At 42.9% G+C, this 15,993-nt stretch overlaps 1 pseudogene across 1 annotated transcript in view; it reads left to right on the forward strand.

The window, feature by feature from the left end:
• Positions 1 to 339: 339 nt before the first annotated feature.
• Positions 340 to 15,993, forward strand: part of LOC308338223 (large ribosomal subunit protein mL42-like) — a 135,656-nt pseudogene continuing 120,002 nt past the window's right edge. Inside the window, exon 1 of the transcript in view lies at positions 340 to 482. The product of the transcript in view is annotated as a large ribosomal subunit protein mL42-like (transcript). The remainder of the gene's footprint in view (positions 483 to 15,993) is intronic.

Genomic DNA, 15,993 nt, shown 5'->3' on the forward strand with positions numbered 1-15,993 from the left:
AACCATGCTCACGGAAGTACACCCTTTCCTAATCCCAGCGCCTACAGTGCCTGACAGAGGGGCAGCAGTGGTAATTGCTGGCAGTGGTAATGACAGGCACCACTGCAAGGTGGTCTGGACAAGGAGGCAACTGAATTCAGATCTGGCATTAATACAGCACTGGCAGGAATAGCCTCATGGATCCAGCAGGAAGTGGAACCCACATGACCGTGACAGGTTCTTATGCTGTGGCCTCAAGGTCCTCACGTGCTTGCTTCTAGTGCATACTTGCAGCATGTCCGCAAGAGCTGCTGGTCCCTCCCTTGTGGGTAGCATGCGTGTGGCCACCGTAGGGCAGAGATGACGAGCAAGCCTGGGGCAGAAGCAGTTACAGGCCCCACAGCAGACCTCTCCTCTCAGTCTTGCAGAGTGAAGGCTGCCCAGTGGATGGGCTGGAAGCCCGAGAGCCCACCAGCCCAAGGCAGAAGTCTAGAGGGGGTGAAGTGAGGAGGACAGAATTCCACCAGAAGTCCATTCCAGCACTACAGGACCGGGGAAGATAGGCAACCCTAATATCATCCTCCTCCTTCTCCTTAGCTCCCTAACACTAAGGGTGAAGAAAAGGAAGAAGCCCCAGCAGCCTAGGGAGCTAAGGACACAAGTCTTCTCCCATGAAAACACCCGTCTCGGCCTTATCACAGAGGAGTCTAGGTTATCCCAAAATCGAGAAGAGCTGAACTACTTCTAGTTTAGGGTCTGCAAGCGGAAAGGGTTCTTCATGAACTTCAAAGCCTGCCTTATTGCACAGAGCAGAGAGGCAATCATCAAATCCAAGACGGCGGAGGAGTTGGCATGGAGGCCACCATGCAGTCATCTCAGTGTGACAGGGCCTTCGGCTCCCTGGGACTGTATCTGAGAACCAGGACAGAGTAATTTTGAAGCCTATCACAAAAGGAGTTAGAGCATGGAGACCTAGGTGTTTTCAGTTTAGCTTGCCTTAGATTTAAGTAAGTAATTTTTTAAAAATGAATGATACATTCTAAGAATAATAATTTAAAAAACTGCCTTAAAGCACAATTCAAAGGCACATCTCTTTTCATCATGACATTTATGTACGTGTGTCGGTGAGAAGAATTTAGCAGGTGATGGAAGTATCCGAAAACACCTGTATTCACACCGAGAATGAAACTGTGACTCAGTGGGCCTGTGCTGGTCAGAAGAGGAGTCTCTTACCTTCTTTCTTAATCTGGTTGGACTGCTGTGATAAAAATACCATATACTGGCTGGTTTAATAAATAAACATTTACTTCGCACAGTTCTGGAGGCTGGGAAAGCCAAGATCATGGTGCCAGCAGATTCACGGGTGAGAGCCCACTGCCTCATTTATGGCTATCTTCTCACTGGCAAGTGTCAGCTCTGGGGCCTTCCTTATAAGGGTGCTAATTACATTCAAGAGGGCACCACCCTTAGGACCTAATCAACTCCCAAAGACCCCACCTCCTAATACCATCACTTTGTGGGATAGAATTTCAACAGATGACTATTCAAGGAACACAAACAGAAAAAACCCATAGCGCCTTCCTTCCTTTCCTCTAAAATGCACCTATTTAATTAGCCCGGTGATTCTCAAACTGAGTGGACTGAAGAATCAGCCGGGGTGCTCTCCAAAAATGCTGATTCTTAGCCTCAGACAAACTGGGATAGGACCCTCTTAAGTGATTCTGATGGAGGTGACCCAGGATCTTCACTCAGAAAAACACTGTTACACGATCCAATTTAAGTACTGACCTTGAGAGGCAGCAGGTAGGCCCTGTAGGTTTTTCATGTAGGTGTGTTCATCTTTTTGAACTACGTGCCGGTTCATTTTGATCATACCTACTGTAGACATTTACCTTATTAACAAATATTGGAATAAGGGCTTACTGTATGCCAGGCACTGTTTTAGGTGTCTACCCGTTAAACCTTTGGATTTTAAAAAGATCTGTTTTTTTATAATGCTACACATAGTCTACCTAATTTTTTAAGCAGCTGAATTGTATGGATGAGTGCTGCATAGCCTAAGAGGCAGAGGACGGGATGGAGAAGGGAGACAAGAGCCTTGTTTGTTCTTATCCTTCTGATAATTACCTTTGCAAAGTAAAGGGCAAGCACTGAGCTCCCAAGGCTTATCATGTTGCCAAAAATAGAAATACAAATATGCCACAGAAATATGTAGGAAAAGACAAGTGTTTTCCAACAGTGGGTTGGGGGCGGGAGGTCATGAAGCAGTGGCTATACGGTACAAAAGAAAAGGACACGTCCTTCTGCTGTTTTGAGAAGGTGTCCAAATTGGGAAACATAAACTCCTCTGTCTCCCCTCTTAATCACTAGGGACTAGAGTGAAGGAGAAACGACATGCACATTTAAGGAAAGGAAATAAAATGCCTAAGGTACCAAATAATTGCTTCTGTCTTACAATATTACCTTGTCACAGTCTGGTGTCATATGTAGGAAAAAATAGGGTCCTTTGGCAAATGATAGTCCCCATTGGGAAATCCATTTGCTCTGGTTTCTACAACAGAGTGAGAGGTTCACAATGTTGACAGATCTGGTATAAGGCCTAAAACTAAGGTCCTGTGTTATGGACCACCTTGACATCTGGCAAAATTGCGGGGGGCCTTGAACATCCTAGTGGACCTCATGGATAAGGTCCCTCACCAAATAACCCTCCTTGTCAAGGAAACCAGAGGTCATTCCTACTTGAGGAATGGGTTTCAGCCCCCTGGTAGCTAGCAGAAGTATTCAAACAGGCCACGGAGGGAACCCCCTACCACCTCCCTCTCTTGACAACAGCTTGCCACAGCCCTTAGCTGTCATTCTGTTCCTGTGTGGCCCTACTTATAGCCTCTGGGCTGTAAATCTACGTGACTCATGAACTTCCGTAGGTCTCTGTCTTCCAGGATGGGTGTTATTGATTTGGCCATCCCTGTAACCTTAGGGCAGGAATCCCTCCCTCATCAACAGGAAGAAGAAGAGGTGATTAAAACATGTTTTATCCACTGAATAGGATCTTTGTTAAAGCAAACTACTCTAGTTTAAATAAAATAAGCTTGTGCTTATTTATTTATTTATTTATTTATTTTAGAAGGCTTTTTGTTGTTGTTGCTTTTGTTAACCAACAACGAGTTGGTCAGAAAAGGCATCTTCCTCGGATACTTTGTTTGCGTCCTAACCTGCGCTTGTGAGAGACTGGTGGTGACGGTTGAAATGCTTGGCCAGTTACGCTGTGTCTGCAAGGGCCACCGATTATCATGACCACAGTGAGCCCAGAAATGAGTCACTCTGAGGTTTTTACCTCAGCAAACTAAAACATGCACAAGGAATAGGGCCTCCCTCTAATGTATGCGTAGGTTAAGAGTGTGATTAACACCTGTTGCTTAGTTAACCACAAATTAGAGCTAAGCTCCCAAGGGCCACGCAGCACAGGAGACTTGAGGGCTCCAGAAGAAGACGTGAGGGAGAAGGAAGGGACGAGCGTGTATGTGCCCTCAATTCCAGGTTCTGCCCCCAAGTGCACGTGCCCAGCAGGGGGACCCTCTGTGATTTCCGCCCAGGGATGGTTTCCACCCAAGAGCATGCGGCGGCCAGGCAGGGAAGGCCCAGTGCAGCCGCAAAAAGATTATGCTATGTAAAGAATGGTCTGCAGGGTGAGGCCAGCAAGTAACAGGGAAGCGGCCTTTGACCTACCAAGGACAGCACTGGGGTTGAGCGTGAGAGAGACTTCCCTCACAGTGCTCCCCTGAAGTGGGCCATAAACGCTGGTTTGCACACCATCAAATGCACCTGGGTGTTCTATAATCAAAGTAGCTAGCATCTATTAGCTCCTATGTGCCACCCACGGCTACATGATCTCCTTTAATCTGCTTACCCACTTTTGGAGATAGGTGCTATTATCCACATTTTAGCAAGGAGAAAACTGCATGGAGTAATTTATTCAGAGTCGCATAGCTAATAAGAAGCGGAGTCTAGATTCAAACCCAGAGCCAAGGTTCTTCACGGCAACCAGGATGTGTCTGGGCATTTCTGGGGAGAAGGAACTAGAAGAAGGGGGGCTATCTAGGACAATCAACTCCATGTACAATGCTAATAAAGAAATAGGTCATGGGTGCCTGAGCAGCTCAGTCATTTAAGCGTCTGCCCTCGGCTCAGGTCATGATCCCAGGGTCCTGGGATAGAGTATTGCATCGGGCTCCCTGCTCTGTGGGGAGTCTGCTTCTCCCTCTGCCTCTGCCCCTCTCTCTGTGTCTCTCATGAATAAACAAATAAAATCTTTAAAAAAGAGATTGAGAGAGAGAGAGGTCACGGCTTTACTAGAAATACAGCTTTGTATTAGAGCAGGAAATCAACCAGGTGTCCTATAAGCATCTATGTCGGAATCGACAATCCAGTTACGATGAAACAGACACAGAACCACAGAACCACACAGCCCCGCTGTGTATTTTGATGCCATTTGCTCCATAGCTTGCACCTTCTTGCACAGATCTATCGAAGTCATGTTTTGTGTTGTACATGAAGCACGATTCAAAGCAGGCATGCTCTGGCATCGCTCGGCAGCCAGCAGGACATACCGGTTGCGTGTTTATTTCTCCTTCCCTTATGTAAGCATGTTTACATAACATCAATACCCAGCGCGGGAGCCAGCTGACGTTACGCTCACTGATGGGAGCAGAAAAGTTCTGCGGAGCTCAGCACTTTAGGACAGCATTGTCTTCTGATGGGATCTAGTAATGAGAACCCCTCCACCTGGAGAACACGCCTCCTGCAGATGCGGACTCAGTTCATTTCCTGTGACTGCTTCTCTTGGGTGGATGGCAGCCCGGCTCTAATTTCCACTGATGACTTAGGGTTTGATTTAAGCAGTTTTAAAATCCACTGAGGCTTAAAAAACAAAAAACAAAAAAACACAAAAAACTGACCCAGCTGAACGGGTGGTGACCTTGGGGAAGGTCTCTTGTTAAAAATTCTTTGTTATGAATTATTTTCAACATAATGATCTATGATGGCATTTGCGGACCTTAATGTTAGGTCTGAAGGATTCACTTGTAAATTATGTAATTTGAGCAACAGCCATGCTAATTGTGTTAGTTCAGAAGAGTGTTTACAGGGACACGAAATCACTGTTTTGGAGACACCGCCGTCTTCCAGCCAGATGAGGTTAGTTCTCCCGACTTCAACGCTCACTTTAATTAGTATTTATGTACACCCTATAAATATGTAATTATTTGCACACGTCTGCTCTATGGTCTCTAATTAGCTTTGACTCCTCTTTATTACCTCGGAAAAGAATTTCTTTCAGATGCATGTATGTTTCTCTGCTCTCCCAATTCCCAAACTCCTTGCTGAAATCCTCTGAGCACTGTGAACACACAACCAGGATTTCATCTGGCAGCAAGACTTTCAAGCCAATTAACGATCTCACAGCTTTGCAAGCCTCTCATAGGAATCAAACCTAAATGACTCTTTCCAGAGACAAGTCATCTCTTGGGCAGTGTCTTGCCTTAGAGTAAAAACACTTCCAATTGCTTGTTTATGTAATCAAATGGCCATGCACTCCTCTGAGAGCCCACGTTAGGAGAGTCAGCATCTAAAGAAGCATTCATTTGTAAGAGATCTCCCCGTATCGAGGGGCCGAAGAGAGTTTGAATGTATATGCTCTTTCTATGTTATTTACCTACTAATTTACCTAATTTCCTATGCTCATTTTTTTTCTCAGCCTTTGCGCTCAGAGCTATGAGCAACCTTTGATTTTCCCAGGTCATGCCTATAAGTATTTCTAGGGCTATTCTGTGTGCTTCAGTTACCTGAGGTGTTTTTTATAAAAATCAGGCATATTAGGGGCACCTGGGTGGCTCAGTGGGTTAAAGCCTCCGCTTTCGGCTCAGGTCATGATCCCAGGGTCCTGGGATCTAGCCCGGCATCAGGCTCTCTGCTCTGCAGGGAGCCTGCTTCCTCCTCTCTCTGCCTACTTGTGATCTTTGTCTGTCGAATAAATAAATAAAATCTTTAAAAAAAAATCAGGCATATTAAAGCTTGATTTTGGGGTGCCTGGGTGGCTCAGTGGGTTGGGCCTCTGCCTTCGGCTCAGGTCATGATCTCAGGGTCCTGGGATCGAGCCTCACATCAGGCTCTCTGCTTCTCTCTCTCTCTGCCTGCTTGTGATCTCTGTCTGTCAAATAAATAAATAAAATCTTAAAAAAAAAAAAAAAGTCTGATCTTCTCTACTGGTTAAATTGGGAAGGACTTTTTTCCCCCTTATATTGCGAAGGATCCTTCACTTTACAAAAGGGACCACGGACCTCTCATCTCTTCTTTCTGTAAATATTATTGAGCACATCTGTGAGTTTAAAAAAAAGGTGTTCTTTCGATGACACTACAACAGTGTGAAAGTACTAACTGCCACTGGCCATGGCTCTGAGTTCCCTTCACTGCCCACATGCCCACAGAGTAGTCTAGGGCACTGACCATGTAATGCAGGAAACGTGGCACGGTGCTCTGCAAGGTGTGTTGCTCAAATGGACTATCTAGCAGAGGGAATCTCACATTACAGGGGTTCAGAGAACGGCCTAACATCGGGAGGTTTGTTAACGTGAGGTGTGGTTAGCTTTCTCACCCATGCAGGGAAGGGCTTCATGGCTGAGGGATCAGCATAGCCCAAGGTTTTAAGGTGGGAGAGAAATCAATGTATTTGAGCAACTAATAAAAGGCGAGTGTGGCTGAAGAAATTCAGAGGTGGAGAAGAAAGTGGAAAGAGAAGAGGTTGGAGAGGAGTCAGAATCCCCATTACTCAGGTCAAAACGATTTGGATTTTATTCCAAGTGAAAGGAAAGCCATTGGAAGACTTAAAACTGGGAGTTGACAGGATCTTGTTTATATTTAAAAAAACCCACAAAACTCAACACCCTGATTGTAGTATATAGATGATGACTTAAAGGGGGATAGTAGAAACAGACAAAATGGGGACTTCTTTGAGTACTTTCTCCTAATGTATCAAAAAATATAATTTGCCTTTAAAACACAAAGGACATTGCATGTTTCAGGGGTACATTTCAGGCAAAATAAAATGCAAAGTATATCCATTGGTAATCGTTTCATTATACGCATCTAAAGTTTTTCTTTGACCTTTTCTACTCTGCTACTCCTTAATTTGCTTTCCCTTGTATTTTTCCTGCATTTTCCGGGGTTGTTTTTTGACCAAATAGATCATTTGTGATAAATCTATAACCTATAATCTAACAGTCATCATATGCAATGTATTATTATTGCTGCTATTTAAATATCAGATGACAAAAGCACTCTAAACAATATTTCACTGGCTCAAAACATGTTCCTGAATTATTGATTATTGCCTTCCCATCAAAGGTCAATATTGCCTTCCCTTTCATCTTATTTGAAACATCTAATTCTTCCCTGACTGATGAGCTTGACCCCTAGAGATCAAGTAGGAGGTCCTGAAAAAGGGCACAGCTCTGGGATAGGCCACGTACTGCAAGAAGTGTCTGTTTCAACACTAAAAAATAATAATAATAATAAGTAAAAAATAAAAAATTAATACTTGAATTGCCCAAACCGAAGACTGGCAGAAAACACACATGGAATGAGGACAGAATTCCCATGACCAATAGTGAGAATAAAGGGGTACTGAGAAGATGTACCAAGGCACTCTCTCTTCATCCTCAGTCTTCCCTTCAAAGAGCAACAACCACATGCAGCATAAGAAAATACCTCGTAATGGTGCATAACTCAAAACACTCAGGCTGTACACACTGGGAAACAGGACTTTGTGTCCCTCTTCTCAGGCTTATGGTTTGAGAGGTAGCCTGTATGATGTCATCCTACCTACAAAATTCCCACCCTCTTCTCCATGTCTCTCTACGCCTATCCAGATCCGGCCACTTTCTGAAAATAACTGTGATGGGAAGGGGTAGAAAAAAGACAGTATATATTGGTTTAAATACATTCACTGCTGAAACAAATAAGCCTAACATTTCAGTGGCTATAGCGGAAGTGTTTTCCTCCCTCACACAGGAGTCCAAATTGAGTTGCAAGATGGTGATGAGGGCTTGGGGCAAGGTCCGCTCTACACAGTGACTCAAGGATCCAGGTTGCCACAGGCTCTGCCCTCTTAAACAGGTGGCTTTTCGGGGAGGGAAGTGGGTGGGGAATGGGAAGTTGTTCAAAGGCTATAAAGTTACCAGTTATACAAGACCTATAAATTCTAGAGCTCCTATCAACCCAGCGCCCCTAGTGAACAATGTGGTATCGTGCACCTTGAAACATATATACCAAATAGGTGCAGTTTTTCATGTATTAATTATACCTCAATAAAAACCATGTGGCTTCTAATGTTTCCTTGAGTACCAACCACCAGTGAACTGATGTGGGAAGCAGTGGGCCACGTATGGGAGCTCTGGCTTGGTCAGACCTAGAAGAGCTGTACATCACTTCTGCTCATTCCTCTGGCTAGAATCGTAACTGTGAAGGAACTGAGATAGCTAGTCTGGTCCTGTGTCCAGGAGGAAGAGGAAACAAGAGGAAACAAGGTGATCAACACCCCAGTGTCATGGAGGATGCTGTGGTTCTCACGTGTGAAGACCTAAAAGCGTAGGAGTGGAAAGTGGGCTGCTGGAAGTTGTGTTTTATTTACTTGTTTGCTCATGGTTACAGAGAATCAGAAATTGGGGGATGGAAAAATAATTTATTGTTTGGTAGTAGATGAATATCTATTAGGAATTTGAAATAGCTGTCAACTTACCCAAACCTCTGAGAAGGGCAATTATTTATTACCTACATTCACAGGGCAGAGCAACAGTGATTCAACTTTGGCATATTTATGTTGGCAAACACTGAATGAGTCCGTGCTGATTACAATACGCGGAAAGACCAAAAACTAAATGGGGCTTATAAAATTCACTTGGAAAAAATTAAAAGAAATATCACGGGAAGACAGACTAAAAACATACCTCTGAACATGATTTGTTATAGAAACCAGAAGTAAAACACTCTCAGTAGAATGAGAGACAGCAAAGCTTCTAAGACATGAAAGTTGTGTGAGGAATGAATTGTCCAAGATGAGAGAAAAATGTACAAGCGAGGAAATGGTAGGAGGGTCATTAATGATGTAAGAAAGGATGGGAAAGGCACTAAGAATGGAATAAGAACATTAAAGTCATCCTTGGAAGTGCTTAGGGTGCCGCTGGAGTGGAAGAAAATGGACTGGGGATACGGAAACAAACTGGAATTTTCACAGAATGAAAAGAAAGTGAAAAGATACGAAAGGATGCCAAGAAAGAGAACTGAGCTTGTCATGCAGGTGAGTTGGCTTTTGGGAAAAAAGCCAGAAAAATACTTTATGAAGGTGATTTAAGAGCTGTATATGGAGATTAAGAGTCCTTGAATTCCAGGCAAACGTGAAGTAAAAAATACAAAGAGACACGTCCTGGCACATATTCGGATTTATAAGGATAAAAAAACTTAAATCCTACCTGGGTCAAAAGACAAGCCACCCACAAAAAAGGGAAAAACAGGTGAGAATTCACCTGCCCCTGCACCTCTCGAGAACTGGCGATAAGGAGATCGCTATGTATCGCCGTGACAAAAGTCATTTGAGACCCAGCTCTTCCTAGGCTGCCAAATCGTATTTTAGGAAAAATAAAGGTATATTTAGAATGCAATCACTTAGAAAATGTAGCATTTGTGTACTTTTTTTGAAAAAATATTACTCAACAGCATAAATCAATCGGACGAGCCGTGAAGCAAAATTGAGAGCTCAGGAATGGGAAAGTGGCCGTACGGGGTGCTTGGGGTGAGCGGCAAAAGCAGTCATACGTTGCATTAAATCTTAATGATCTCCTAGATACAGCTGCACATGAAATCATATCAGAATATTTCTTGGAAGACAAAATACGTAATGTTAAAATGGTCTCGTTTCCTTCATATACGTCCCGCCCCTTCTGAATCCCTGCGGCATCCTCTGAGCAGCTCTCGGGGGTTCTGCCGAATCCACGGGAAACCCCAGGCTCTTAGAATGGTCATCCTGGCCCTCCTTTACATACCACCATGGTCTTGTCCAAGATACCACAAGATCTTATGGGATGTTTTCCTCCCAAGGATTCTAGCACCCGATGTGTGTGTGTTTCCCGCACCCACAACAAGCTCTCCAAGTCTCTGGATAGCAACTGGGTGTCCTAAGATTCAACTCAGTTCTGATACTAACTTCCCGGAGTTAGGGTTAGACTCAACAGGCTCAAGGCTCAGTCCCACAAGACTCCCCTCATTGAAATGCCAGACCCAAGTCCCCAGGTGCCACCTGTCCTTCCGACCAATCGGCTACAATTCAGGGATTCCCATGACCTCCACCTCAGTTTTGAGAATTTGCTAGAACTACTCACAGAACTCAGGGAGAACACTTCACCTGCTTTTACCAGTTTATTATAAAGGATACAACTCTGGAACAGCCAAATGGAAGAGATTCAGAGGGCAAAGTAGGGCAGTGGGGGCAGGGACTGGAGAGCTTCCAAGCCGGCTCTGAGGGGGCCTCCCTCACAGTACCTTGATGCATTCACCACCTTGGAAGTTCTCCAGATCATGCCATTTAGAGGTTTTTATGGAGGTTTCACTGCATAGGATTAAACCATTGAACTCAATCTCCAGCCTCTCTCTTCTCTCTGGATGTCCTGCGGAAAAGGATGAAAAGTTCTAACCCTCTAATCACATAGTTCGTTCCTCTGGCAACCAGCCCCCATTCCAAAGCCATCTAGGGATCTACAAAGAGTCACTTTATCAACATAAACTCCAGTATGGTTGAAAAGGGCTCATTATGAATAACAAAAACACTTCTAGCACTCAGAATATTCCAAGGGTTTGAGAAGCTCTGTGTCAGGAACCATTGATAAAGACCACATATATAGTTCTTATTGTATCACACTTCTCAGACTTTCCTTTGTGTTATTTTATTATTGCTTTTTGTTTGTTTGATCCTCGCATGCTTGTGGTCTGAGTCCTTTCACGAACGAGGCAGGAGAAAACATCATAAAGCATTGAGTAATATAAAGAGTGCCCCCAGAGCAGGCACACTATCAAGATGAATATAGCCAGCAAGCCAGCCCGGAAACGAAAGGCAGGGACTCTGTGTGCAGTTGATTTCCTGTGTTTTCCACAGTTGGTCAATTACTTGGAAGAAGGGATACAATTGGCACATAGAGGACATAACCCTGCAAGGTAACAGGGGAAGTCAGTACCTATTCACATGGTTCTCTGCTGTTTTTATTTATTTATTTAAATTTATTTATTTGACAGGCAGAGATCACAAGCAGGCAGAGAGGCAGGCAGAAAAGAGGAGGAAGCAGGCTCCCCGCCGAGCAGAGAGCCCGACGCGGGGCTCGATCCCAGGACCCTGGGATCATGACCTGAGCCAAAGGCAGAGGGTTTTAACCCACTGAGCCACCCAGGCGCCCCTCTACTGTTTTAAAAAGTCAAACTGGACTATTATTTTTCTTCTATGGACCCCATTTTTTTTTTAAGTAAGCTCTATGCAGGGTTTGAACTCATGACCCACAGATCAAGAGTCATGTGCTCCATTCCCTGAACCAGCCAGGCGCCCCTGGACCTCATATTTAAGATGGAACAAACTAAGCAATAATTTTCCCAGTTTTAGTCAGTGTAGATATTGATCATGCATTCTCATTGGAGACAAAAATTACTTCTTATGGACTGTATGACAATATCTTACTCTTCATCACAAAGCACAGATACGTAGATATGTGGGGGTATACAGCACATAAGAGCATATGCAATGTATCTACGGTATTAAAATTTCATGGGGGTGACTAGGAAAAAAATATATCTAAAAAGACCCCTTGGGGGATGATGATTTAAAAAAAGAAAAAGGTAATGATGTTCTCATATAAATGACTTCCTTTTTAAAGTGTATTTATTTATTTAAGTAATCTCTAACCCAGTGTGGGGCTCAAACTCACAACTCCAAGATCAAGCATGTCGTGCTCCTCTGACTGAGCTGGCCAGGCGCCCCAAATGACTTCTGATGAGAACTTCTGATCTGTATGACCTTACCAGTATTAATACATTCAGTGAGAAGTTCAATCAAAAACAAATAAATGCCATATCTTAGCTTGTGGATAAATGTAATTGTTCATTCAACAGTGAGCGCTTTGCAAAGTGATGATCTAGAGTACAAAATGCTCGGAATAGGAAAGGATAAAAACTGAGTCCTGCCTGCCTCTCCAAGAGCTTATATTCTAGTTGGGAGAAACAGGAAACAAATTAATAAAAATGTATAAAATATCAACTGATGATAAAGTACTGAAAGAGACAGAATGCAGGATTTGACAGATACGCGCTATTTCACATAAGGCGACCAGTTAGAGAAGGTTCCCATCGGTGACATGACATTTGAATAGAATCCTGAAGGCTTTGGGGCAGAAACTATCGGGATAACAAGGGGAAGAATGTCCAGGTAGAGAGAACAGAAGTACAAAGAACCTGTGATAGGAGTGGCTCAGTATGTTGGACGTATAGTAGAGAGGTTCAAGGAGTAGCAACAGAGTGAGCACAAAGAAGAAGTAGGACATGGGCTCAGAGTGGCAGGTAAAAGGGAGAGGTCAAGGGATGTAACAAAATGACATAACTGAGTAAGATGGCAAGTCTTTGCAAAGTTTGAGCAGGTGTTTATGGTGTGACTTCCATCTTCAGAGGTTACACTGGCTGCCTTGAAGAGAACAGACCTTAGTTCAATGAGCTTGGAAGCAAGGAGACCAATTGGAAGGCTACTGCAATAGTCCAAGCAAGAAATGGTGGGGACTAGATGAGGATATCCAGGTTTGGGATATATTTTACAACATGCTTTTTTGGAAAATCCAAAACAGCTTAAGACCCCCATAGTGAAAGATTTCATATTGGGAAATACAATATCATCCTACAGTTCTAAGTCTTATTTAGGGGAAATCTTTGTATGTGTTAAAAAAAAAAAAAAAAAAAGAATTCTTCCTGGTATGGTGATTCTTCAGGTTGGCAAAAATCAAATCAGCAAATCTCATATTTCCTTTTATAGGAAAATTTTGTTTGCTGTTGGACTGAATTTCTATTTGGGCAAGGAGTGGCTCTTATTAAAAGACAAGCTTTGTAGGTTTTGTTACACAGATGTCCTTTATTTCTGAAAGCTGTCAACAACATCTCCATGATTGTGAGTGGTCTAGGTTGATATAACCGGCTATATTATGGAGGGTTTGAGGGGGGTTGAGGGTTTGTATTTCCAGAGCTCCGAAAGTACATAATGAGCATTAATGAGTCTCCCCATGCAATTCTTAGCTCACTCCTGGCATTGCTCAACTGTTACGCTTAATGTGGTGAAACTTTCTTCCGGATAAAAAAAATCTGACTTTGGCCCTGAAGTCTGTTTTTCTGATGGCTATTAATCAATTTTGCAAGCTGCCTCAAATTCTTTTTGGAGATAGGCTGTCATAAATAAGTAAAAATAATCATTGGTTAGTCCGGAAGTGAGGAAGTGTGAGCTCGTCTACGTGCCAGACAGCACGGCTGGACGTATTTATGTATATGGGAAAGCCTGATTCTTCCCTGTGGTTACACGGGTCATACTGCTTGCATATCATCGTCTTCTCAGTCTCACGAAGGGTTGTAAACAACATGTAATCTAAGGGACTGCCATCAAAACAAATTCATTTCCTGAGACGCAAGCTGTCACTTCACTTTGGCAATGACTTGGGATCGCTGGTTAGAGTTTTTATAGCTTGTTTACATAATGGGCCTGTATCCCTTATGAAGAGTGGGAATTTAGGGGAAAAATAAATCACAAGGCTTTTTTTTTTTTTAAGATTTTATTTATTTATTTGACAGACAGCACAAGTAGGCAGAGAGGCAGGCAGAGAGAGAGAGGAGGAAGCAGGCTCCCTGCTGAGCAGAGAGCCCAATGTGGGGCTCGATCCCAGGACCCCAGAATCATGACCTGAGCCGAAGGCAGAGGCTTTAACCCACTGAGCCACCCAGGTGCCCCAAATCACAGGGCTTTTTAAACAGAGCCATAAATTGGCTTCCTCATTTCTGGAGTACAAATAGATAATATGGCTGAACAATATGTATGTAAAAATATATTGAGAAAATATTTGTATTGTATATCAAAGGTAATGTTTACTCTGTGTGTGTTCAACATATATATGTAAGTATTTATAAAAGGAAAAAAACATGTGGCTTATCTTCTAGCTCAGATAAAGAAAAAAGAGCTGGCCAGCCTGAGATTGGGAAATGATCATAAAATATTTAATGACCTGAGGACAAGAAGGAAAGGGCTAAGATCAAACTCACATCAAAAGCCATATAGCCAGCAAGCCACCAAAGGTGGCTGAGTCTCACTTGTCCTGATTGAGAGTGTAGGGACCGAAAGTTTGGGGACCTGATTATTCATGGAGAGAACTCACCGGAATGCAAGTTGCTGGGGAGAGAAGGCCATGAGAGTAGCCACCAAGACAGTTGTCTCTGGTGTGTCAAGAATTGATATGTTTATGATCTTTGAGTAAGCACATGAAGGAAAGGAAGGGACGGAGGAAGAGGGGACAGTCCAAGCTTCTGGCACAGTCCTGCCATGGCCACTAAAAAAGGAAGCTATAAAAGCCACAAATCCCTAAACCCTGAAGTGCTATTTGAGTGTCTATACCACACCAGCTCTAAAAGTAGCACATCACGTGATGGATTTAGAATAGAATAGCCCTAGAATCTATGGCATATAAATGATCCCTGAATGATGCACTTTGATTTGAAAGCAATCACCAGAACGTGTTACATACAGTATAATATATATCGATATTAGTTATATATCTATGTTAGTTATAGATCTAGATTAGTTACATACGTTGCATATAGTATAACTATAGAGAGTGATACATGTCAGTAATATATATATGTCTTTCAATATATATCAGTTATAACTTAAGAATTTCACAAGAATATATTAATAAGTAATTAAACCACCTCACAGTTTACTTAGACTGGTTTCATCTTTAAAAAAAACAAAAACAAAAACAAAAAACTTTCAGGGGCACCTGGGTGGCTCATTCGGTTAAGCATCTGACTCTTGATCTCAGGATCTTGAGATCAAGCCTCTCTTGGGACTCCTCCCTGGGCATAGAGTCTGCTTAAAATTCTCTCTCTCCCTCTCCTTCGGCCCCTCCCCTCCTTGTCTTTCCTTCTCTAAATAAAAACAAAAACAAAAACAGGGACACCTGGGTGGCTCAGTCCATGAAGCATCTGCCTTTGACTGAGGTCATGATCTCAGGGTCCTGAGATCAAGCCCTGCATCGGCTCCCTGCTCAGCAGGGAGAATGTTTCTCGCACTCCCTCTCCCTGTCACTCCCCCTGCTTATGCACGCTGCCTCTCTCTCTTTCTTACTCTGTCAAATAAATAAATAAAACATTTAAGAAAACAAAAACAAAAAAAATTTCAAAAACCAAATAGAGAATAACCCTGTTTTTAGAACAACATGCAGGAGATAGAAAACAAAATAATAAAAATGCCTTAAAGGTGAGGGGGGGTGGAAATAAGCACCAAAATTCATATTTTACACACTCCTGAGATCTCAAGGCTTTTTTGAACATCTCTAACAGCAGTATCTCGAGAAGTCAACTTTGCTATGCACAGTCAAGGACCTGCAGCCATGACAGTATCTGAAAACTTGAATGTGATCTCTAACTAAATTTGCAGCTCTACAGATTCAAGTACAGTAAAAGCAGTCTGAAAGTCAGCAAGACCTGACATGTGCTTGGGAATCATCTTTTTAAGCCTTGCTCCTAAGTAAGTCTGTAACTGTTTGTAGTTGTTTATGTCCTTATATGGAAAAAGAATGTATTTTGCTGGGAAAAAACAAAAATCATGAGCTGGATTTATGGCTAATTTTTCTCACTTATCTTCTTCCACAAGACCTTAATCCAACGATATTCAAGGAAATAATG

This window comes from Martes martes, assembly GCF_963455335.1.
Source record: "Martes martes genome assembly, chromosome: 2".
NCBI lineage: Eukaryota > Metazoa > Chordata > Mammalia > Carnivora > Mustelidae > Martes > Martes martes.